Source organism: Hypomesus nipponensis, chromosome 27, assembly GCF_054491055.1.
Source record: "Hypomesus nipponensis isolate SF chromosome 27, ASM5449105v1, whole genome shotgun sequence".
Taxonomy (NCBI): Eukaryota; Metazoa; Chordata; class Actinopteri; order Osmeriformes; family Osmeridae; genus Hypomesus; species Hypomesus nipponensis.
Window position 1 is genome coordinate 2,022,486 of NC_140387.1, and position 25,980 is coordinate 2,048,465.

The 25,980-nt window shown below is 43.3% G+C and overlaps 1 long non-coding RNA gene across 1 annotated transcript; it reads right to left on the reverse strand.

Moving 5' to 3' along the window:
- Positions 1–19,106: 19,106 nt before the first annotated feature.
- Positions 19,107–20,980, reverse strand: LOC146220301 (uncharacterized). Its single transcript, XR_014750842.1, has 3 exons — positions 20,613–20,980; positions 20,452–20,531; positions 19,107–19,184 (listed from the first exon to the last, which is right to left on the reverse strand). It is a non-coding gene; the product is annotated as an uncharacterized LOC146220301 (long non-coding RNA).
- Positions 20,981–25,980: the final 5,000 nt, after the last annotated feature.

The following is a 25,980-nucleotide window of genomic DNA, read 5'->3' on the forward strand; positions in this document are numbered from 1 at the left end:
CGAGCAGGGCTACGTCCGTGCAGCGGCACGCGGGGAGAGCAGTGTGTGCTGGGATGGGTTCACCTCGGAGATTCCCTCACACTCCATGGATGGCACGTAACCCTCCACTGGATTGCAGAAGGTGTAATGATGTGCTGTCTGTCCATTAGCCTGCCCGCTAGGGTGAATCTACCCGGAGGCAGGAGCCACAGGGAGAGGACTTCTGTTTCTATCTATGGAAAAGGCTGACTTATTTCGTGAGCCCAGGTTCTCAGTCTAAACCTTAGCAGCTTTCGCGTGCCATCGGAGCCTGCCTAATACGACCCTTGTCCAATAGGAACCAGGTCTTGACGGTCACAAAGCGGTAAGCACCATTCTCTGGGTTATTTATGTGACAGCCTTTAATGCCACACACACACACACACACACACACACACACACACACACACACACACACACACACACACACACACACACACACACACACACGTGCTGCATGGACATAGCTGGAAAGAGATAGCACATATAAATGGCTTCCTAAGGGAAGTAATTAAATCCTGTGAGGATTTGGTACCTAATCTCTCTCACACACCTACTGTATCTTCAGACATAGAGAAGCTGACACTTATGTTTAGGGTCTATTTCATTTTTTAATTAAGCCCTTGTCCTTTCCTTTTCCTGATGAGAGTCGCTACGGTGGACACCAATAATATGTAACAGACACGGACACGCCCAGTCTGAGGTATACACAGCCGATGTTCTCCCACATCAGGGATCGAACTCTGCTCCTCCGATTTGTCAAGCGCCACCACCACTAGTTACGCCAACGAAAACCTAGCTCGCTGTAAATGGCGATACCCCATTTTCCAGGTTTCTGTGGAACCTTCAAAATAAAACATGGTTGACAGAATCAGTGTTCTTTGTGCGCCAATCCTGGGAATCAGATGAAGCACTCCAATGTGTTCATGCTTCAGTTTTTGTGTTTCAGTAATACTGATGAGGGATTTAGCTATTATATATGATAGTTCTAAGTACCACCTTTCATTAGAGATAACAATTATGAAAAGGAATACCTTTTTATTCTAAGAATTTGACCTTGGTTACAAACGGTAATTCTGGAGTCTCCAAAAGGCCCTTTTAAAAAACGCCTGGATGTACTCTTATAAAAACATGTGTCAAATATGAATCTATTGTGGTATTATGTTTGACTTTTGACTCGAATTAGGTAAGGCGTCAAGCTGTGGTCCAATTCTGTCTTCCAGCTAATACCTACCACCTCTAGGCCTCTTCAGGCCTCTGTTTTCAACACAAAATCTAGGCGGAAATAGACATTTTCACTTTCCTTGTGTTCAAGCATGTGACAACAAGGAACATAACTTCAGAGTGTCAGCTTTCAAAAGAGACCATTTACATCCATGTACTCCAAATGGTTCAAGAACAGCTTTCAGTTTACTTTGGGTATGCTGTTTAGGCATTTTAGGCACATTTAACAGGATTCCTAAAAGGTTTAAATATAGTAATAAATCAAGACTATATTCATTGCTGAATGCAATTACATTCATCCATAAACGAGTCAAAACTGTGTGTAACTGACTAACTGTCTAATGTGTACTCGCTAAATTAATTTACTGATGCGCAAGATTCAGAGGAAAAAACTCACATCTGTTTGAAGGCTGGAGTAGCCATGAGACAAATCCGAACTGTTTGTCATTCTGGTATTCTTCAGCCTCCTCAGTTGAACTATGCGAGAATAATTGCAGGGTTGACTGTTCCTTTGGCTATGTATAATGAGCTGGAGAATATCAGAACAATGCACCAGGCAGGAGAATTGTGGGTTGGCTTTCCTTGTTCAAGGGGAGTTTTATCGGTCTTGTGCAGCTATATGTGTTGTAATTGCCTGTCCGACACACATGAAATAAAACAGCAACAAAAATCACAAAATGATATTCTCTTTTGTCACTATGACCCGAATAATCAAGACCCACAATACGTGCTGCAGTGACAAATGATTAAATAACAAGTAACGACTAAAAAACTATTCCCCGTTCGATAAGTGTCAGGCATTTTTGTGTGTGATAAAAACGCGAACGAGCGGAGGCTCGGCCCAATGGAATTACAGCCGGCGGTGTTTGAGTAAGTCATCTGTGAATGATAGCGGTCATGTCACGAGCCATGAGCCATGAAACCTTGTGTTGCCCTTGATGATGACTGCTGTGTTATAACCCTGACCCCATCATTAGCTCCAAAGCTGGTCTCTGGTCCCTGGGGACACACCGTAGGTAATTACAGAACATCATATTATTAATTACTTCCCGCAAGAGCAGGACAGGGTCGCTTCACAGATGAGTCGAAGCGAAGAGGCCTATTTGGGAAATCTGTGGTTTCATTCCTCACTGGGTAGAATAGCTGAACCGACCGAACCACTTAAGGTAATTCCTTAAAATCACTTTCAAATGTATTTATTCTGGAAAGTAAATAGATTTTTCCACGAGTTTAGTGGAGTTCAGATGCACAGCACACACACACACAAACACAGTGCAGAATCAGTGTCCGTATCGTACAGTGCGTGCCTTCTGCAGCTGAATATGAAGCAAACATCCTCATTGAAGGCGCCTGTGCCGAATCTCTGCATATCATTAACCCCACGGCACCATTCTGTCTCCACCCTTCAATCTGTCTATAAAAATACGGGCATGTTTTTCATCAAAGGGCACAAATGCACCAACTGTGTCATCGTCTGTTTTGTTTTTTCCTTTTTTCCCCCCTTTTTTGGGTAAATGACATTTAGCAAAGTGAAAAGGGGATCATTATCAGGACAACAAGCTCTGCAGGGTGGCAGAACAGCCGCAGGAGCTGTGTTCATGCATCACTTTGTCCCTTTAATCAAAGTTGTTTTATCAGTGAGGGTAGAGATAGAAACAACCATGTTCGTGTGACGGGATTGTCTGCTTGGTGTTGCGTAATTTGTACGTTGAAAAATATCTAGACTTTACCTTAATGAGATTTCCCTTTCATTGTCAGCATCAGTGCCTTGCCTGAGACAAGGGGTAAGTCTGCAGCCGGGAGATAGAGCCAAGCGCCATCGTCTACTATGGGGGCTCGCTCATGCAGGGCGACACAAAGAACGACAGGAAAGTGGAAAAGAAACTGCAATAAATGATTGGAATAATTTGTTGTACGGCAAGGAACCGTGCGAGACTGACCACGACGTGCAGTTAAACATTATGCTGATAGGGAATCTCATGTGATGAATACCCCGAATACAGAAACGTTATTCAAAGTTTGTTTTGCGGTATTGACATTCCTTTTTTTAGTTCTTCTGACCCTTCCAGGCCGTTATAGATTCAACAGTGACCGATGTATTCTTCTTTTGTGTGGCCGAAGACGGTGAGAAGCAGTCTCTGTGAGAGCCAATTAAAGCTTATTTACTTTCCTCCTCCGCCTTATAAACATCACCGGCTCCTTTTAATGACCAGTGTGTGATTAAAATAAGCCTTCGGGGCGACCGCACGTGAAGCAGAAACACTACTTCTGCAGGAGTGCTTCGTCACATCACTAAAACAACGTAATACTCGTGATACAAAGCCAATCTAACAGATATTAAATCATAACAATAATTGGGTTTGTTTTGCGTAACAATGTAAAATAAATTATGTTCAAGTAGGCTACTTGTGCTAAAACAAGCTTAGAACTATCGTCTAATGCTGCATGTTTGTTAGATGTTTTATTTAGTTCACTGTAACCATGCATAACACACATTGTAGTCATACAGGCATATGATGTTTTACAAATACATATTTAATCTTAATGGAAACTAAATCGTAATAGAAGATTGGAGGCTGTTTTAGTAATATTTCATTATTATTATTTCATCAAAGCCAATCAAACAGATATTAAATCATAACAATAATTGGGTTTGTTTTGCGTAACAATGTAAAATAAATTATGTTCAAGTAGGTTACTTGTGCTAAAACAAGCTTAGAACTATCGTCTAATGCTGCATGTTTGTTAGATGTTTATTTAGTTCACTGTAACCATGCATGACACACATTGTAGTCATACAGGCATATATGACGTTTTACAAATACATATTTAATCTTAATGGAAACTAAATCGTAATAGAAGATTGGAGGCTGTTTTAGTCATATTTCATTATAAGACTGTGAATGCGAAAACGTCAACAAGCATGAATCTATATTGGTGCGGGTCTGGGCTGGAATGCAGCCTTCCTGCTCTAATTCAGAGTTCCCAAGAACTGTCATGGATGCAGTCAGCGATTTCGATATGAAACCTGTAGGTCAGAGTGAGTGAAATGAGAGAGAGAGTGAGGGAAATACTGAAAGAGAAGGGGAGAGAGAGAGGGAGGGAAATACTGAAAGAGAAGGGGAGAGAGAGAGGGAGAGAGCAAGTGAGAGAGACAGTGAAGGAAATACTGAAAGAGAAGGGGAGAGAGAGAGGGAGAGAGCAAGTGAGAGAGACAGTTAATGCGGGATCATGAGAGAGTGAGCAAGTGAAAGAGATATAGATAAGGAAAGCAAGAGAGAGAAAGGGAGAAATAGACAGAGAGAACAGGGGGGAGAGAGGGGGAGGGAAAGAGAAAGTTCTCAGAAGAAGTGGCATACACAGAAGAGATAAGCACACAGGAGAATATGGATCCTTTATCAAGTCCTGCTTCAACTCCTTAACTCTTTAGTTATCTGTCTTTTCTTCACTCGTTTGGATCTGAAGTTTAATTATTAATGACATTTTGGTAAACACCTTTGTGCATCTGACTTGAAAGACTAAAGGAACATTGGCAGGTTTTGTTCTTTAATTGGTTCTTTTTAACCTTTTCATCGAGAAGATCTTCGTTTGGTGATAAAATGCTGCCACATTTAAAAGCCTAAATCTGAGTCTGTCACAGGTGTCTCCCCTGAACGCATCAGCTGTATACATCACACAAAGATTAGCAAAGAGGCATCATCACAAATATGTATGAATGCTCTGCTTGTTATTTTATCCAGAAAATTCCTACACTTGCCATATGTTTATTGTCATTTTCATCTAAAAATAAAGTGTCTTTATTTTCTGATGTGGTTTTCTGGTCGAAGCATGAAAATTGTAATCTGGGCAGAGTGCGAGGGTTTAAAGTGTAGTTGAGACACTAGGGTTGGTTAACCCTACCCCACCCTATCGCGAATGGATGATTGACAACATCCAGACGCTGTCCATAGTGCCTACACCACTGTTGGGAAAATGAAATAGTTGAACTGATCTAATACCCACAAAAGCACACGCGCATACTTACACACATAGGTTCACATGATGTATATGGCCATAGCTAGGCACGTGTGCATCACACGTTTTTGAACGAAAGACATGGCACGATGTATACAGTAACGTTCTTTTTATGGGTAAACCAAATCTCGTTTGACAAGGCATGGTCGATTGAGTAGACTTCACCCACCCACACATGCACGCACGTGCTAATATTCAACGTTTTGTGAACAAGCGACAATGTTCAGTGTCCAGGTGTCAGTACTGAGGGGACTCGTGTGGATGTCAACATTAGCAGACATGGGGAACTGACACTAACGTGGATTTGTTTGCTTCCAAATTGGTAAATAAAGTTCTTGCAATAAAATCGATTGTTCCAGGTTTTTGGGATTGGGTAAGGGCAACAACACAGTGGAAAATCACACCAAGTGAAAAGTCACGCAGCATATTCACCAGGAATCATATTAGGGTTGCCGGCTGGAAAGACAGTCATTAGGTATGCACTCCTACACCCCACTCAACTCAACCGGCCGCGACAAACTTCCTGCAGCGACACAGTTGCTGTAGCGACACACTTCCTGCAGTGACACACTTCTTGCAGTGACACACTTCCTGCCATGACACACTTCCTGCAGCGACACACTTCCTGCAGCGACACACTTCCTGCAGCGACACACTTCCTGCAGCGACACACTTCCTGCAGCGACACACTTCCTGCAGTGACACACTTCCTGCAGCGACACACTTCCTGCAGCGACACACTTCCTGCAGCGACACACTTCCTGCAGCGACACACTTCCTGCAGCGACACACTTCCTGCCGTGACACCCTTCCTCATCAGCTAGAGTATGTTCTCCTCGAAGATGACAGATGAAGCCTTGAGGTGAGACTCTGGAATTTACTAACACAGTTGGGGTTTCCCGAGTCCTTATTGTACAGGATATAAACGTAATGAGATTGAGTTAAAAAAACGAAACAACAAAAAACACCAACGGCAACAGAGAGAAACAGAGAACGAAGAGGCAGACAACTAACAAGAAAGAAACCAAGAAATTGGAGGGGTTGCTATTAATCAACAGCAATTTCTCCAGTAATTTCAGGGTTTGCATAAATGGTTTGCGTCAGATATTGCAATCAGGAAACAAAAGGTTGTACACATGCTGAGGCCAATAATACATTCAGTACTTAATTTAACCTTTTCGAATATTCCCCCCCATCCCCCCTAGAAGATGACTGTGGGTACAGCTCCCCATGAATGAATAAAAAGCAGTGCAACAGCATCTAGTGGGACTAAAAGATTTAAAACCCCTTCACTTGCAATCATACATTTCTGGTGGAAATGACAAGCGAACTGCAGTTTACATGAAATACATGTCATGCCACGCGTCATTAATATCAAGAAAATGGTACGACCCTGCCCTGCGATCGTAATCGGCCCGTAAAGCTCTCGTCATACCTCACGCAACGTTTAGGAACAAAAACTGCTGCGTTCACAGACCCACACAAGTCGCAGGACCGGATGATTACTAATCAGGCTCATCCAGGACGACACCCAGGTGGTTTAAGAGGGGCTACTCAGCAATCCCACCCAGTCACAGCGACATGTCCTCCATGTCCTCCTGTCTCTGGCTGTGCTTCCAGGGTTCACCCAGGTACCGGGCGGACCTGCCCTGAGGTGAGGGCAGGGCAGGGGGGCACAGGCTCCCCAGGCTGGGCCCTGCTTCGTCGGCAGGAAGGACAATGAGCCAGAGTTGCTTATGGGGCATAAAATAATCATTGGATGCGAACGGGAAATAGATTCTTATATTTAAATGCAAATTGGGAAATTCTCACTCCAGTGCATGAAGTTGGGATATGTCTGTGTGTGTGTGTTTCTCTTAAGAGTCGGTGTGTGTTTGTATTTGAGTGAATGCGTTTTCCACATCCCTGCGGGCGATACATATGTGTGTTTTTGTGTTGAGTCTCCTTGGGCTGGCTGGAGACTGCTGATAAGGACTGCTGCGTGCTGTGCAGCTCATGGTTCAGGGTTGGTGAGCTGCAGTGGAGCTACAGCTCCTATCTGTTATCTGGAGGGTCCTGGTGGTCTCCTCAGGACCACGTCTCCAGGACCCAGTAACGAGGGCGACTAATTACCAATCGAGCACAAGAGGAAAAAATTGTCATACCCTGTTATAACATCACTCCTCCTCCTCCCTATCCTCCTCTTCTTCTTCCTCCTCTTCCTCTTCCTCCTCCTCTTCCTCCTCTTCTTCCTCCTCTTCCTCCTCCTCCTCCTCTTCCTCCTCCTCCTCCTCCTCTTCCTCCTCCTCCTCCTCTTCCTCCTCCTCCTCCTCTTCCTCCTCCTCTTCCTCCTCCTCCTCCTCCTCCTCCTCCTTCTCCTCCTACTTTTCTCTCTCTCCCTCCTGGCACAGGCCTGACACGGGTTTGCATCTTGCATCTCCATGGCGACGGCACTCACCGTCGGAACAGAACGCTCGCATGCGTCCATGAAGTAAACACAATTAGACTTGAGACAGGAGCTGAGAGGATGTATAAACAGCTGTAACGTTTTATTGGTATTATGGGCTGGGCTAGGATGCGGGCAGACATATTGCTTTACGCTCCCTTCTGGGAGAGGGTTCCTGCAGAAGGACATCAACACTTCAGTTTTCTAATGGGATTCTGGGAACTGGGCCCTGGGGAGATTCTGAAAGGAAAGTGACCGTCTTTCTTTCTCTCTCTCTCTCTCTCTCTCTCTCTCTCTCTCTCTCTCTCTCTCTCATTTTGACAACATCTGTTTAGAAGCTATCCAGGAACATTTCCCCAGAATAAAGGCCCTGAATAATTGAAAGGGAGGCCTCATCCGTCTTGACCTCGGACTCACATCTCTCTGTCCTCTAACCTCTCGACGAACGTCGAGGCTGGTCTGAAAAACAAACATCATGAGGAAGACAGAACACTTTGTCAGATCAGCTAATTGAGTCATTGGCCCAAACCAGGGGCCATTTATTACCCCCCACCCCTCCATCTCCCCCCCCCCCCCCCACAGGCCAGTCCTCCTGTCCTGCCCCCAGCCTCGTCTCTCTGTGCTGCTGTGACACAGGGCTGCCCCCCCCCCACATCTTCCATTTATCACTGCAGGATGATCTCTTGGTTTAAGTGGAGGTGATGAAGATGACTACAGGACCACTGTGGACACAGCAGGACCCTCCAGGCTAAGGCGTCCCGATCAATCACAGGCCTATCTGGGACAAACGGCACAGCGCGTATCTGGAGGGGAGACCATAATCGCGTAGACGGAGACACAAAACAAACGCATTAGACGAACACAGACTCCCGCTTCCTCGGAAGACACAGGGAAAGGTGTGGATCATGTTGCATGAAACGCAACAACACCGTAACAGCCTTGAGCTTCACAAGCACATCATCAGATAAAACATCCGTACGCGATATGTTCAAATGTCGGCACGTAAACTTGCAGGCGAGTGGGTTTACCAGCTCCCTGAAGAGAGGTTCAATCCAAACTGGAAAACGGGGAACAAACTTCAATATTACCCTTGAGACGGTTGACGGCGACAAGCCGGTAATTCCAAATGTAACCACGCTACCAAAGAGACAGGATCAGGAGTGAAGGACAAGGAACTCCTCCCAAACCACTCACGGACTACTGATAAGGTTGTAAATATTGCACGGGTTCAGTTGGAATTTTGTGTAACTGTCCTTTTTTTTTTTTACCAAATAATTGAAGGTACGGCGTACAATGGGGGAAAAAAGTGATTCAGCATAACATATTCATTATGCACACTGTTTATTGAAGAAAACAAACAGCCACTTAAATTCAGTGAGATGCATGGGTGGAAACCAAAGGCCTGTTGAGATCAGCTCCTGTTGAAGGGAAACGTTTTTTGGGGTAATTCAACACACAAACAATAATACAGACTTTTTTCACTAAGAAAAACCCTGAAAGATTCATGAAGTTTCCTCACAGTCCCACAACTCTTCAAACCATCAACTCATCTCTTAACTGCACAGGAACATCGCTCAAGCACTTAAGGAGCCCTTTCTGAAAATGAAAATATTAACTTTGCTTCATTCCAGTCTGCCATAGACGCGTCTCCAGAGAGGGCGTCCATGTTTTCTTATCGCATTAACCGTCATTTAGCAGAGAGCTGTGGGACTCGGACAACAACAGCAGCAGGGAGGGTCTGAGGAGAGAAGAAAGGTCCCTCTCACTGGGAGTCCCTGGGGACCTGCGCTCTAATGAAACGCTGTCAGGGTCCAGTGAACAGAGCTGTCAGAGGAGAGGAGAAGGAGAGATTGGAGGAGAGAGGAAGGGAGGGGAGAGGCGAAGGAGAGATCGGAGGAGAAAAAAGAGGAAGGGAGGGGAGAGAGGAGGAGGGCAGTGGGCAGGAGAGGAGAACATAAGTGTCCTCATACAAATTCAAAAGGTTTGCATATTTCAACAGAGACCATTTACTTTTTCTGGGACGCACATTCTGTATTACTTTTTAACTTTTATGTTTTTGTTGCCTGGCCCCAACAATACACAATTTATAAAGCATACAGCACGCAATCCAAAATTATATTAAATACGTCAACTGTATGCAATCTCCAAAGTAAACGGTAAACCTTTATTGTTCATAGTTGTGTTTCAATTATTGGGCTTGTAGCATTCATTCATATGGACGTCTGTTGACTTTGTGGTTTACTGTTGCTGTTGGTTCCTGTTTATAGACTAACTTGTCTTTCTTTCTCTCTGCAAACATGAGGAATAAATAAATAAAGTTTAGGCTGGCTAAAGTAAGTTTAAAAAAAGGAAAAATAAGCAGGAAAACAAAAAACAAAAAAAAGGAAATACAGGCTAATTCAAGCAAACCATTGGCTAGCGCTTGGTAACCACCCACCCTCTCCAGCCAGTTTCAGTCTCAATCAAATCACATCCGGTCATTTGCATTGTCCAGTATTGCCGAATGAGACGACATTAGCACCTCTTTGCCCTGAGACAATAAAACAGTTTGTTACACAGTTCCATTGAGGTACAGCTGCAAAACTTGATAAACTCCAACACAGATCAGAAAGCAAGCAAACATATTGTCAGCGTGGAGCATAAACCAAATGATTCTATGATGTATTACAAAATCACAATTTAAAGTAATTTTACGGACCCCCCCGTGCACATAAATGCCTAGGAGAATTTTGCTTTGTTGTGCGGCATCCCGTCATGATTCCACTTATGTTGAACCGTTTTCCTTTTCACATCACACCCCTGTAATGGTCCCAATTACAAGCCTTCAGGGGGAAATTACCAAGTCCTCCCATGTCCCGTGTCTCCTGGGTGTCTGCCGTGCAAGCGAGAGCTAGTGTTCTTCAGCGCTCTGATCTGCGGATTGAACTCTTTCCACACGGCTGGTCCTCTGATAGCCCCGTAGTGAGAGGTTTATGGAGTCATTAGTAAGGTTTCCATATGTCTCTGCCACTTGTAATTACCACCGAGTCCGTGTTCTCGTCCACTGCGGAAGTGGGTGGAGGAGACCGAGTGAGACGTAGGCTACGTTCGTGTCCATTTATTAAAACACGCTGAGACACTCCCGCCTGCTATCCAACTCACCGTGAGAGGGGGACGCTCGCTAGACTGCCGTTCAGGCGGAGGTCTGAGTTTGTGGTCTAATTGGTCTAACTGGCGCTAATACAGGAGGATACCGGCTAATCATTAGCATGTGGAGCTGAAGGTCTCCTCCTGATTTGAGCCGTGCGTTGTGTCTTAATGAACTGCACAACGACAAGTGTTTCAGTGTGTCTTTAGTAGTTTATCTGAAGCCGTCCCAGACATTTTGTGACGGCGCATAACATGGAAAGTGTTGCTTAGGAACAGAGGTACGTTTTTACATTGACAACGCATCTATTGTCCAACGGCTTCAAGGCTGTCTCTATGGTTGTGATTAGTCTGTTTTCTTGTCAGTCCTGTGGGCAAGCATTAAATACTGCAAATAAGATTGCAATTCAACAACCAGCTTACACAGCAACTCGCATGGGCCTTTGGCCATTGTTTTAATGTATGTACAGCTTATCTGTGCAGCTAAATGGAGTGAGAACACAGCACACCATTCTCAAAAACATTTTCAGCCAATTCTCAAGGCCATTTTCATCCAATTAGCCAAAAGCAGTTCTCAATGTGCAGCCCCGACAAGAAATAAACAATATGTAAATAAAATATCCCGCCAAAAAAAAAGAGAATGATGATCATTATTTACACCCTCGGTAATATGCTAAAATTGTCAGTATAGCATTTTCATTCTCATTAACAGGCGCTGTATACACAAGTATCCACGCTGATTGTTGTTTTTTTCATTTATTTTCCAGACAGTACGGAACATCAGGTGGTGGGATATTTTTCGCACCTTGCTTGTTTTTCCCGTCTGTCCTCAGTCTTTGTGAAGGTGTTGTTCAGATTCAGGCCCTGGCACATCAGAGAATAGCACACTATGAGGAGACTGCAGTGCAATCAGTCCCATGTTGGGTCTGACAAAACCCTGCATAGGAGCCAGACATGAAAGGTACTTCGTCCTCCTGCGGAGTGGCAATGGTAACAGAAGACTCTCCCTCGGAAAAACCAGCAACAATAGTGACAAAATATTAGTTTATTTATTTATCCTTTGACCTGTGTGCTGGATCTGGTGTGTGGGGAGTCAGGTAGCCTTCAACATGAACCAGGTGAGGTGTGAACAAACGTAAATACCGGATATGCATATTTCAAGCTCCAGTTCTTAATGCCAACCAACAGCAGTTGCAGCGCACCAGTGAAGGATGGAGTTGAAGAAGTGTGACCAGGCAGTCAAAGCAATGGATTCCACGTGTGTATGAGAGAGGGAGAGAGAGTGTGAGTGTTTGCTTGTGGTGTGTGGGTTGCTGTACGTATATGTGTGTGTCTGTGCGCGCCACGCGTGTTTGTGTGCAAGCCAGTGTGCCAGCCAAAGTCATTGGAATGCACGTTGCGAGATGTGGTAAATGCTAGAGCTGATGATCCTGGAAAGCTGCCCTTTACTGAGACGCAAACCCCGTTCCTCCACTCCCCGACGCTGTCATTCCCCTGGAGGTCTCCCCTGAGTGACAGGCCCGCTCTGGGGACGGGCGTCGGAGACACGCGTCCCCAGACAACACAGCCATGGGTGTCCACCTCCTGGTCTCTCCAGTCGTAGAGGAGGTGTCACAGGAACGCCGGCTGTCGTCTTTACATCGTATTTAACCACTTATTCTGAGTGTGCCGGGCTAGCAGACTGCAGCCTACCCAGATGGCGGGCCTGAAACACAACGCCTATCCCGGGGTGTCAATTCAGCACCAGAGGTGTTTACATTGGTCCATCTTGTGAGAGTGTAATGAACACAATGAAAAATACCGGTGTCAAATTTACACTTCAATTATTGGCCGAGCACTCAGTCTACGCGTGTGTGTGTCACTGACGGGGGGGAGGGGGGGGGGGGGAACCACAAAGCAAAAGCTCTGTATTTATTGCAAACGTCTTACGTACGGAGAACAAAGATGGATCTTGAACTGCAGGCGTCTCCCAGATCCCTTCCAAAACCCTTCCCGGGGCCACGGACACACCTGTCAGGGTGATTGATTGTCTCTCTTGATGTCTCCACATCACGTCTGTCTTCTGCGTCCCAGAGCGGTGGCTTAACCAAAGCTGTGCGAAACCTCAGAGAGATCAGTCACATGACCAGGAAGTCATCGAAAAGCCACAGAACTGTTCCCTCCGATTAGACTATTGTTCCTGGAGAGAAAAGTCTGTCTGATGTCGTCAGGCCTCCTGAGTTTGCCTCCCCGTTTCGTTTCAAAGGTTCTGTTTGTCCTCAGAGGATCCCTGTCCGTTTGCCTGAGACGGGCGCTCTTCAAACAAGACCCGAACAAGGTTGGATATCCAGGGCTTGCTTTATATCCGCTTCGTTTCGGAGCGTCGGTTTTCAACAAGCCCTGTATCGCCATTCAAAGCCCACTGGAACTCAGAAGGTCCAGGGACAGGATTCCTCCGCAAGCCCAGGTGTGATGGGGGAGTCCTGGGCAGCCGATCGTCTCTCACGCAGGAAGTCACCCCAGATCCGTCGGACACACACACTTTCCCCAGACACCACAGGAAGTGTCAACATGACATATAACCTCATGAGAACAGTGACAGACATCCACACAATCCCTTAGCAGGCTGTCCCCCATACGCAGACATAACAACGTGTCATTTATGTGCTGCATGTGCCGTGTCTCCGACCTGGACATTGTGACACGTGTTGTCGGAAATGTCGAAATCTAATTTCGGGTCTGGAGTGAGGCGTTTATGCAGAGGATTGTAATCAAAGCTGTCAAGGAGAGTGCCTGTTGTGTGCCACATCCCTGTCAAAAGTCCTCAGAAACTGTCGGAAGTTGAATAATAATAATTATAGTTAATATGATGATTTGGACAGATGGTGAAAAATATATTTGACAAGGGTAGCAAACACAATGCAAACTTGATATTGATTTCATTGCCGCCTGCAGTGTTCACTGGAACACTTCCTAGAACCTTCCAACCTCAAAGTAGGTGCAGTTGTATAACGATCAGATAGCTTCACTGGAATTTAGCGTGACACAGCATAATGTAACGTGACTCATCATGACCTCACAACCTGCAAAGAATGGTGAACCTTTCTGTGTTCTATGATTCTGCAGGAAATCTTGCTATTTTGTCGTAGATCTGAGGAATTGTATTTCCCAATATGTATTACTGATGCAGTGGCAAGCACACACACAAGGAAAGTTTATCAAGAACAATATCTAGGTTAGGTGCAGGAAGTAAACCTGAGTGGTTATGGTTCAGGATAGGGGTTAGAAAACAGAAAAACAGAGTAGCAAAAAAAATCCAGGTCACTGACTCCAAAGCACAGACAACACACAGCTGTCCCATCATCATTGTGTAGCTCCTGAGTGATCCAAGAGCACACATAAACACATTCACAATAACGTCTTCTCATGTCTTTCTCCAGCTGCTGGTACTCACCGTTGTAAGATTATTTACCGTTTGTTGCTGCAAAACTGCCATTCACCATTCACCAAGGTACACAGGCAAACGTTCCATTCTTCAACAAGCAGGTTGCACCGTCAGATTGGATGATTCTAACCCTCATTAAGAGAGTTGCACGAGTGTGTAAATCATGGCAGAGAGCCTTGTGTAACATGGATCTCAGTGTACCAGGAGGAGCAGACGGCCTGGGCACCCAGCTGCTCTACCCAGCTACCTTCTCTGCACTTTACGGTCCCTGAGGAAGAGGAGGACACCACTGTAAAACAACTTCATGTCTCTGTCAATACTGCATGGTGCGCCATCCATTTATGCCCTCCTGCATCCTTTCAACAGTGTGTGGTGGGCAAGTGTGTGCGTCTGAGAGAGATGGAGTGAGGGAGAGGGAGAGAGGCAAAGAAAGAGAGAGAGAGAGAGAGAGAGAGAGAGAAAGCTAGAGAGAGAGAGAGAAAGAGAGAGAGAGGGAAAGAGAGAGAGAAAAAGAGAGAGAAAAACAGAGGGAGTTAGAGAGAGAGAAAGGGAGCGTATTTAGTCAATCTCCCAGATCAGTGAAGTTCTCCCTTACAAGTCATAACTCGGCCATTCTTTGATTAAGAACATTCGGTACTAGTGCAGCTACCCAGAATGCACTGCTGTGGCCACAGAGAGAAGATATACAAACCTGCAAACCCCTTTCTGCTCTGAACTGTGTCTTCCTGGTGTTCACAGCATCCATCATTCTGAATGCCGGGTCGAGGCTGGGTCACGGCTCTCTCTCCCCACCTGCGTAAGGTCCTTTATTGCTCCGTCAATGCAGAACCGAAACTGAAGAAGATCACCCATCTGGTTAAGATCTGGACCTGGAAACATGAGGTCACATATTTTGATAACTGTCATCAGGTTAAAAAATATTTTCAAAAGGATTAAATGTCAGTCTCTTCTCTACCAAATATGGGCAGATGACTAGTTCTACATGTTCTGTTCTATGATGTGTGTACATGTGTGATGTACAGTAATTACCTGACGTGAGACTGCATGCTTCTAGGGCGTGTTGAGGTCCGGGGTTTCTGGAGAGCGGAGGCGTGTGGATGTCCGCTGGGCCGCGATGGCTGCCAGATCAAAGAGAAGCTCAGGCAGTTTCTGTGTCTCTGGCCTCTGCTCTCCTTTCATCTCTCCTCCACTTCTCCCTCAAAGTGCCTGGGCTCAACCACACCCTTCTTCCCCAGGTTCCCTCACTTTCCCATCTCCTCTCTCTCTCAGGTCGAGGCTACTCATTGATCCTGAATGTCACCGTCATGAACTCATTGTCAGAACGTGTGCTACAAGGTAAAATGATTGTGCGTGTGAGCACGAGCAAATACTATACTCATACATACATACATACACATTAACACACAGATACTGTACACATATATGCACGTACACAAAACAAACACTGTACACCTACATACCCATACATTGTACAAACAATGTGTACAAACATTGTAGACGTTGCGCAGACAAGTCCACAAACAAGCCACGGCCTTCAGTCGCTGATTTCTCATGTGAGTAAACATCATCCACTCCACCCTGATCATGATGCAGAAGGCCTCACGGAGAGACACAATGGCATGCGACTGCAAAGTCACGATGAGAAGAAAAATGGGGTCAAAGATAAGGAGATGATTTGGGGGGATGGAGGAGGAGGAAATATGTGGCTCAGAGTAGAAAGAGGCACTCCGGGGCCAATGGCACAAAACACCGTCGGTTTTCCCCTTCAGTATGACACTTGAGGTTTCATTTAGCCTTCGCTAAGGGATTTACTTAAGGAGAAAGCCTTGAATACTGAAAGTAACATTTAAGGAAACCTTTAGGGGAGAAGTCTTAAGGGTATTTCGTGCAACCGATTTTAGTTTAAGGAAACCTTAACTCGGACTAAGGAAGATCTTAACTAGAGATGTCTCTGGCTCTTCTGGAAGTGGACTCACACAGAACCTTACAGAATGAGAACCTTACAGAATGAGAACCTTACAGAATGAGAACCTTGAGGTTCTGACACTGAGCTCTGGTGGAAATGAGTTCGGCTTGCCCTTGGTCCAAATGGACGATGACTAAGTGATTAATCCCTGTCTGAATCTCCGTGCTTCATCAGCCTTGTTCACAGCTGAGATAAATCAGGCGGGCCAGTCTTTAACGAGGGGACTGATGCTAAAGTCCTCCCCCCCCCCACCTCATTAACCTGTCTGTGAGAACAGGACACACGATAGGAGACCATTGACTGTTGTCTTAATCTCTCCAGAATGTTTGCTGTCTGACTGAATGGGAAAGCTGTACCTTTTGTTCCGATGACATGTTTCAAACCAAAATTTCTGTCAGTAGCAGCACAATACCATACTTTTCAAATTCCAATCCTGCAGACACCATGATAAGCATTACTGCAAATGTATTAGAGGTACACTTAACACACACACACACAAACAAACACACAAACGCCGTAGCTCAATTGTAGCGTGAGTGGCTGTCGATAGCATGAAATTGGACACCCTAGTCTTCGTTGGAAGCCGTGGGGGGGGGGGGGGGGGGGGGGGACTATTGACTTACATCCCTGCCACAATCTCTCAACCACTCTGACCCGTTATTTATTGTTGCCCGTCTTGTGGACGATTTCTTTTTCAATTTTATAGATTACAGAGCCAGTGTGGATCTATGGAATGTTATTGGAAACTTTAATCTTACATGTTATGAGAGACCTTCTCGACTGAGGCCTCTGTCTGGTCTGGCTCATGCAGGAAGGAGGGGGATACAACAGGCAGATAAGGGGTTGCTTGGTGGGCGTGGCTGTGCAGAAGCCATCTATCGAGATGAAATACATTTTACTCCTCAAACAGTAGAACAATTGTCCAAAAATATGACCCAAATCACACAGTTCAACAGACTTTAGATGAAAATGGTTTGGAAAATGGAAGATTTTATAACATTCGGATTGGGAACGTGTCCTAATGAAATATTTGTTCAATCAGTCATTTTATACCAGGTAACTTGCTGATGTTATGGGTTTCTAAAAATGATCTTAGGGAAACAACTGCACACACACACACACACACACACACACACTATTAAACAAACACTAAAATCTTTGTTTTAAATCTTAATTTAGCTGCAGTTCCCCTTGAAGGGAATCTGAATCATTAACCAATTCAGAGTAATTACACAACATGTGGCCCCTCATATTCTCTTCAATTAGACGGTAGACACGCAGCAATTGTATGAGTGCTATTTACCGGATTTAAATATATGATTACTGTGTGAATCTGACCATGTCATCGCAAATAGCTCATTTACAGCAACACTCTGAAATATGAACCTATGTCTCGATTAAAAATATTCTAGGACAACCCCCTGGGGGGCTCTAAAACCTTGCTCACGGCGAACGAAAACTGTTTCTAAACGCAGCACTGAAAAGAAATATCAAACCTAGGTGTCTGAATTGCCTGCTGTCACCTATTCATTTATTGTGTAAGCAAGCCTTTAAAATATAACCCCCAAAGCTGACAGATATGACCCAATTACTAGACCTGGTTCCCTTTGAGGCATCTGAAATCCTCTAGAACAAGTGACTCATGAAACAAACCTTGAGATGTGTGTGGATGTGTCAGGATTGTAAATAAGTAAGTAGCAGAGAGAACGTCTACAAGCCTGTGGTTCTTGCCTGCCAAACAGCTTGCGCTGAACTCAGCCGTGTAAACGCAACTCCCTTCATATCCCATTCATTGAACATTCCTTCTTCCAGTTCTGCGCGTCAAGAGGTCAACTCCTCAGCTAAAAGTATTCAGCTGTAAAAAAAAAAAATACCGTCTAGACTTCTCAAGGATGTGGCCCGTTGTTGGGCATTCACCTAAAAGGATATCCAATTGAAAAAAAAGTTATTGTTAAAAGGCGGTGTGCTTGAATACTTCACGATGAAGTATTAGCATCACATTAGAATTCCTGCGTTCTCGGTTTTCTCCCGTAATTCACCATGCGGTCTGATGTTTTCCTATATAAACGACACAAGCTCCTTCCACCATCTAAACTTTCTGCTTAGAACTGCATTTCAGTGCTGGCATTCACGTCTCCCTAAACCAAGACCAGGCAACATTTGTAACCTGTTTTCCTTGCTAAATTAGTTGGTCCCTTGCAGTACATCATACAAACTTTGTCAGAGTTCTTGATGATGCCTGAGCAAATAGGTTCGCTCCCTTGTACGGTATATAATAGTGAATGTTAAAGTTTATTTAATCTGAAAAAAAATCCAATATCCCAGACCCCTGTGTTATGTGCCTTTGTAGCGTCTGTGGCGTATATAGTCTGAACTGGCCCACTTCCAGAGTATGCTATTTCATATCCATTAATCTGTCTTTAACCTAATCCGGGCCCTTAGGAAAGAGAAAGGCTTTGAAATGGCTCACCTAACCTCCATAAGCGGATTTATACACGGTATTAACACGAAAATAAGTTGGGAAGAAAGCACTGAGCCAATGCACAAGGCAGAACAAGGGGCCTCACTTGAACGGGCTAATATTCAATCATTTCCTGTCACTTTGATAAGTTTAGAAAAACAGTCCAGTAATGGCTTTTTCAACGTGTTCTTTTCACACAGTTTGGACAAGCAATCTCAAGAATTAATAGCATTATAGACCCAGCTGTTCTGTCTGTATGCTGTGTTTAGACCTTTCCATTAGAATCACCAACGGTTTTATTTAGTAGGACTAATAATTGCCTCTCTCTCTCTCTCTCTCTCTCTCTCCCTCTCTCTCCCTCTCTCTCTCTCTCTCTCTCTCTCTCTCTCTCTCTCATGTTGTGTGCTTTCAGAAAAATTGAGACATCAAATCCATGGCAGATTTGCTGGACGTGGGCCTTAGGGTGGAAATTCACTCCTGATCTCCATGGGAACTGCCAGGAAGTGACATTAGCTGGGGGTTGACCCTTCGTAATGAAAAAAAAAAGATTGGAAAAAAGAGGAAAAGAAAATCCAATTAATACTCGCTCACAGGTCTGTAGTCTGATATGGAAGAAGGGCATGAAGAACTGTTGAGAGAAATTAAATGGATTAATTTTTCTTCTGTACAAAACAGTTCACGCAATAGCTGGGATAGTTAACATTACAAATGCCACAAGTCTGACTGCATGTAGCAATGTCCAAAGTTACAATATATATACATACATATATATAAACTGTATGTATACATATACATATATATATATAAACTGTATGTATACATATACATACATATATACATGTATATATACATGTATACATGTATACATACATATATGTATGTATTTAAAACATTTAAAACAAAGATATACATATATATATATATGTTAATGTATATATATGTATATATGTATATATGTATATATGTATATATATGTATATATATATATATATATATATATATATATATATATATATATATATATATATATATATATATATATATATATATATATGTCAGCTTGGGCAGTGACTAAGACTGATATGTTATTCAAAAGTCTGCTGCCAGTAGTACATTATTAAAACCCTCAAAGATACAATAATCTACAGATAACAATTTAGCAATTTATTCCCTGATTAGAAGGTACATATTTGACATGTCAACATCAATTTACCTGGTAAACTTCCATGATCTCAACTGAACAATAATTGATCCTGTACAACATGATTATGATCAAAGGCATATAGCATACAGTGCCTGTGGGGATGAATAGGAGGACAGCAGTCTAATGAAAAACATGATCAACGGTCTTATGTCATTTCATGATATAAACTGTCTTTTTGAGTAATCTCACTAATTTCAGTCAAATTGTCATCAGGCGATTGTGTTCGTGAAATATTGAGTGTGCCAGTGGACCTTTAAAGTAGTCATAGCAACATGGCTGTAGGACAGTGTCAGTGACAAAAGTAGTTGTCACATCAGATCGAGCATTCAGCAGTCATTAATGGTCTTCATCTCCATAAAAGTATTTGGCTATCTTTGCAGAAATTTAGCTGTCTTAACAGGACTAGTGCAAGATCGCTTTTTCATTAGTGGGTAATCTCGCAATATTTTTACACTATACTTTTGAACCGCAAAATCAGTGATTGAAGTGATCCCAGTTTAATAGCCTTCATCTAATCTGCGATATGAGAATTTAGGACAGAAAGCTGAATAAAGTTCACTCGCAAAAAAAAAAAAAAAAACTTTCTTACTTAGTGATTATTTCTTTTTCCAATTAAGGTTGAAGAACTGGAGGTTGGAGTGGCTGGGTCCCTGGGGTCTTGCTGCAGGTCTGATTCAGGAGGATAAGCCTGTCAGTAATCACATTTACATTTTAGTCCTTTAGCAGACGCTCTTATCCAAAGCTACTTACAGTGAGTACATGGACATTCCCCCCGAGGCAAGTAGGGTGAAGTGCCTTTCCCAAGGCACGGAATCAAACCGGCAACCTTCTGATTACTAGCCCGACTCCCTCAGCGCTCAGCCATCTGACTACCATAATCACCCCTCAACATATGATCTGTCAGGCCCATCATCTTTTTCAAAAGGCTGTGATCCAATCAGACAACCGGCTCTGATATTGATAAACGAGTTAGCTACCCTGCCAGCGTCAGAAGAACAGAACGATGAGAGCACTGAAATCTGTTTCTCAAATGTGTGATTTTTGAGTGATGCTTTTCCACTTTTTTAGAAGCCTAGACTATTTAAAAATGATAATCATGTTATTGGTATCTCTGTTTATATTAGCTTTTGGTCACGGTTGCCATAAAGAACTCTCAGATTACTGTTGTTATGGAGACAGTTGAGGTAGGTTCTGTAACGTTTCTGCACCATGATCCCACAAGCTTTTGATGAAATTGTGGATTATTCAGTATACCAGTGCATATATATTATTTATATATATTTATATATCATATTTTGATTCTGAGCAACAGAAAGAGACAGGACTGTCAGATGTACTTGATTCTGTGAGTTACAGTACAATCACTCATGTGAGTCGAGTTGTGTTTTCAGAGAAAGATGTGAAAACGAGATTTGAGGTATGACATTTGCACTAACAGCATGTTTGTATAAACTAAAATGTTATCTGTCAAAACATATTACTATATACTGAAAACAAATCGAGTATTTGGGAATGCTAGAATATCTCATGAGATTAATTTACCCAATAGCAGCCATCACAAAACTATTAAGGAGTCACATTTCTGGTAGTTTGCCAGTCACCCACACAGATTCCAATGTGCAGTGGAAAAACAAATATGAGACAATAACGACAAATCAATTGTTGAAAATATGAGAAAAGAATATGAAAGCATGAGAAGTGAGGCTTTTTTCTTTGGACGAACTGCTGAAGAATTTATATTTTTGTCATGTTTATACAGCTGTAAACATTGTTTATTATTCCTGTCATATTCTTCTGAAGTTTTTCTATTACATTTTACACAAAACATAAAATTAGAAGATGCTTTTAAAATTTTACATTTGATACATTTAGCAGTTTTCTTTATCTTATGTGTACATTTCTGACAGTATTTCAGAACCAAGGAACCAGTCTGTACAAGTAAGTTTCTAGCAAAACATTTGATGAAACAAAATTAACAAAACAAAGAGTGGTGACTAGGTCTGACAGTCTTACAGTGCATGTCCTCACCAGAAGAGATAGGGTTAGCTAGCTATCTAACTTTCCACTCAGACACGCATCACACATGGACACAAATAAATACATCTCACATCTGATTTCAAAATGATGAACGTGTTGTTGCTGAAAGTGACTCTCGAGGGAGGCTGAATCCAAGAGTTTACTTTTTAACAAAAATTTTACATCAAGACTCGCCTGAATGGTTGATTTTAACTGTGACTTGCCCACAGCACTGTTTTAATTATGGATGCGCCTACAGATGAAAATTTACCATGGATAAACTAAGTTTTTCCTCCACCTTCATCAGGCATGGCTGTGTATATGCCACAGGGGATCAGTAACACTGGCAGGGCCAGACTAACTTGCTTCAGATAGGCCATTATCTGGGAGTCACTGAATAGGAGACAGACTTGGAGATTAAGCCAGGGATACGAGGAAGAGATTCCCCTGTCGCACCGAAGACTTCCAAGTACATCAGGCATCTTCAGCAGCAGCGTCCGAAGTGAATCACCTGTGGGAATATCTGGGAGTTTTCTCCATGTCTTCATTGAAGCTTTCAAGTTGGTGTCGGTCTATGGGCACACGAGAAAGTCCTCTGAGACATTGCTTGTGAAAAGGGCTACACAAAAGCACATTTGCTTTGATTTGGTTCGAACCAACCTGGAGCATAAGAGGGAAACTTAAACACCCACAGGATATGTAATAGGGGTCCGTGTTACCATATTTCTTCTGTTGAGAAGTACATTTAGGAGTAACAGTTATCATATCCACCAGCCTAATTGAAAAGATTATGGGGCAATTAGCTTCTCTGTTCAGTTAAATGAGTTGTAGAACCACCAGACTAGGACCCTATGGGCGCGTGCATTGTGCCACCACTGAGGAGAAAACCACAATAAAATATAAGGGAAATTCCTGGAACAGTAAAATTGTAATGATCCATTTTTAAGCCCCATAACATGAAGTGTCTGGTTGATTTGTTATCCCGCTCAACAGCAGCGAGCACGCTCCAGGATCTCTCCTGTGTTCGTCGTTGGGATACGAAGGTCCAGCAGAAAGGTTAAGTGAGGTTTTGCTGTAACCAAAAGAGAGAAAATTGGTCAGAGCACTTTAAGAAGCACATAGATGAGCGATAACAGACCTTTTTCATTTTGAGTCCTAAACCGCCATATGCTGACGGTGGGAACATACTCCCAACAACGTCTAACAAATTGTCCGACATTTTGACGTTCACAATAAGAAGAGTAAGCAGATCATAAACATACTGAGCAGGAGTTTATCATTCAAGCATGATATCAGCTGTGCTTGTGACAAACCCTTAATGGTCGTGTAATAACCTTGGCATTGGTTAATGCTGCTTGCCTACTGGGATGATTCCTAAGCTAAACCCCAACATTAAGTCGTGACCATGAATGGTGCTTCATGTTAAAATTGGTTGTCTGATCGAATATTGTTAGACGACACAACACAGCTGGTATTCTCAAGAAGACCGTCAAATACCCCGATGTCAAAATAAACAAAGGAGTAGGCGGCGGTTGTTGAGAGCGACTGGGGCTGTAAAGGTGATTTGAAGAGGCACTGTGGTTTTTCAATGTTCTGTTATACTATAAGACCTTCCATTGGGACCAGCACAAGTTATTTCCCAGCCATTTCTCCAGGCCTGATATCTCATCAGAGGTTGAGGATTAAACAGAGGTCTGGACTTGATTCCTCGGGCTTCGAGAGTGGGTCTACCAGGTCACACACCCCACATATTTATCTTTCAATTTCAGGCTGTGCTTTACGCTTTATTGCACTTTCTGTGTCCCTGTGAGAGAGGCACCAGCTTCATCAGGTCTCATCCCCTCTAGACAACTGGAAGGAATGGGTTCTGTCATGGAGGATGGCTCTTCTGAGAACCCTAAGAATGTACAGTACAGAACTGTCCACCCCTTCACAAACACATGGTGTTACGTAACAAGCTGCTGCAGTATCAAAAACAGTTAAAGTCAACTGTGCATGTTTAGTGGTACAGATGGTCAATGGTATTTCGGTATAAGGTGTGAATAAAAGTTATTCTTTTTATTGAAAATAATTCCTTCATTATGTATGATGTAGATCTACTCGCGGTGTGGGTGGTTCTAAATATTTCATGGGTAGGCAGAAGCTGGAGAACGAAGATTAGTAAAGTAAAACAATTGATTAAAAGTGATTTGATTAAGCACATTCTCCACTTTGTACCTTACTTTAATATACAAACAAATATTAAAATAAACAGATAAAGTTGAGTAGAACAGATAGAATAGAGATACATGATAGAGTGAGGTGACTAAATCAGTCTTATTCAATAAATGTGAAAATGATGTGGTTTTATATCCAGCCTGTAGTTTTGTAACCAGTGCAGTTGAGGATAGATTCATACAGTACACAACTTAAATACTGATTTGACAATAATATAAAGTTTAATATTTAAACAGCTTGCTCAGAACCAGATATGAATACAAATAATATTGTTTCGTTTTAGGTGCCTTTTAAGGCACTCAAGGAAGCCTCACAGTGTAAAAACACATGGAAAAAAAACACTAACAAAGACTAACAACACAAACATACAATACAATCAAACATACAGACCAAGGAATTAGATCAGTAAAAGCTATACTAAATGTTTTAAGAGCTACGTTTTAGTCATAGTTTTAAACTGGGATATACTGTATATTCCAACTGATGGAGATCTCACAAGAATCAACCTTGATCAATTCAGAATGTGTGGGCTTGAGCTGCCTAGCATGTACTCATTTCTATCATACACAACATACAGACTGAGATTTAGACGTGTAAGGTTGAGACTACGTTCATGTTAAAAGTGTGATATATTTTCGGGTCAGATGAAGGACTATTGTGTGGCATAGACCTGGAACCAATGCTTCTGAGAGGAAGATCATTGAGCATGTTTGAGAACAGAACAGCCTGAGCAAGCCTCACTTTACGTGCAGTAGAAATTATATGCGGCTTCTTTATTGAATGGTATCGAACTCTCAGAGGCCCCATTTGTTGGTGAAATCACAATGAAAACCTTGTCAAGTGCTAAATGTATATTTTTTGCGCGAGGTATTACTGTTAGAAATCATTGTTTATTTCTTTGTCTTTCTTTGTCTTTCTGTCTCTGTGTCTCACTCTGTATCTCACTCATGCTCTCTCTTTCTCTGCCTTTCTCACCCCCCCCCCCCTCTCTCTCTCTCTCTCTCTCTGTGTTATCAAATCAGCCTCCTCATTCAGCAATAACCATTCCAGGCACACCATCACAATGTAAATTATTCAGCTCAGTCTGCTGGATGCTGCGAGCAAATCATAAATTGAGGTGGTCCGGGGTGGTTTCCTACGGTGACCACGGTTAAACGGAGCCAAACATCAAAGTGGAGAACAACGTTTAGCTCGTCCAAAATAAGCATATTTTAAAAAGTAACATCACAAAACCAAACATTTACCCATCTGCATCGTTTCTCCCGTTCGTTTCTCAAACTTCTTGAGGAGTACTTCTTTCCCTAACTATTCGTTTGTCAAGATTACCTTTGGGTATCCAAGATCACCTTGAGGAGTTGTTGCACGTCAGGATAAAGTTCACGAGATGAAGGCTTGATGCCGAATCAGCAGGTGAGCACGTCTACCTGTCGTCAGAGCACGTCTACCTGTCGTCAGAGCACGTCTACCTGTCGTCAGAGCACGTCTACCTGTCGTCAGAGCACGTCTACCTGTCGTCAGAGCACGTCTACCTGTCGTCAGAGCACGTCTACCTGTCGTCAGAGCACGTCTACCTGCCGTCAGAGCACGTCTACCTGTCGTCAGAGCACGTCTACCTGTCGTCAGAGCACGTCTACCTGTCGTCAGAGCACGTCTACCTGTCGTCAGAGCACGTCTACCTGCCGTCCCAGCGTCTCTGTTCACACGTCCTGACTAAGGGCAAGAGCCGTGACCTTCAGGTACCGAAATACTGACACGTGTACTGTATAGGGCATCAACACACACACACACAGACACACACACAGACACAGAGACACACACACACACACAGACACACACACACACGCACACACAGACACACACACACACAGACACACACACACGGACA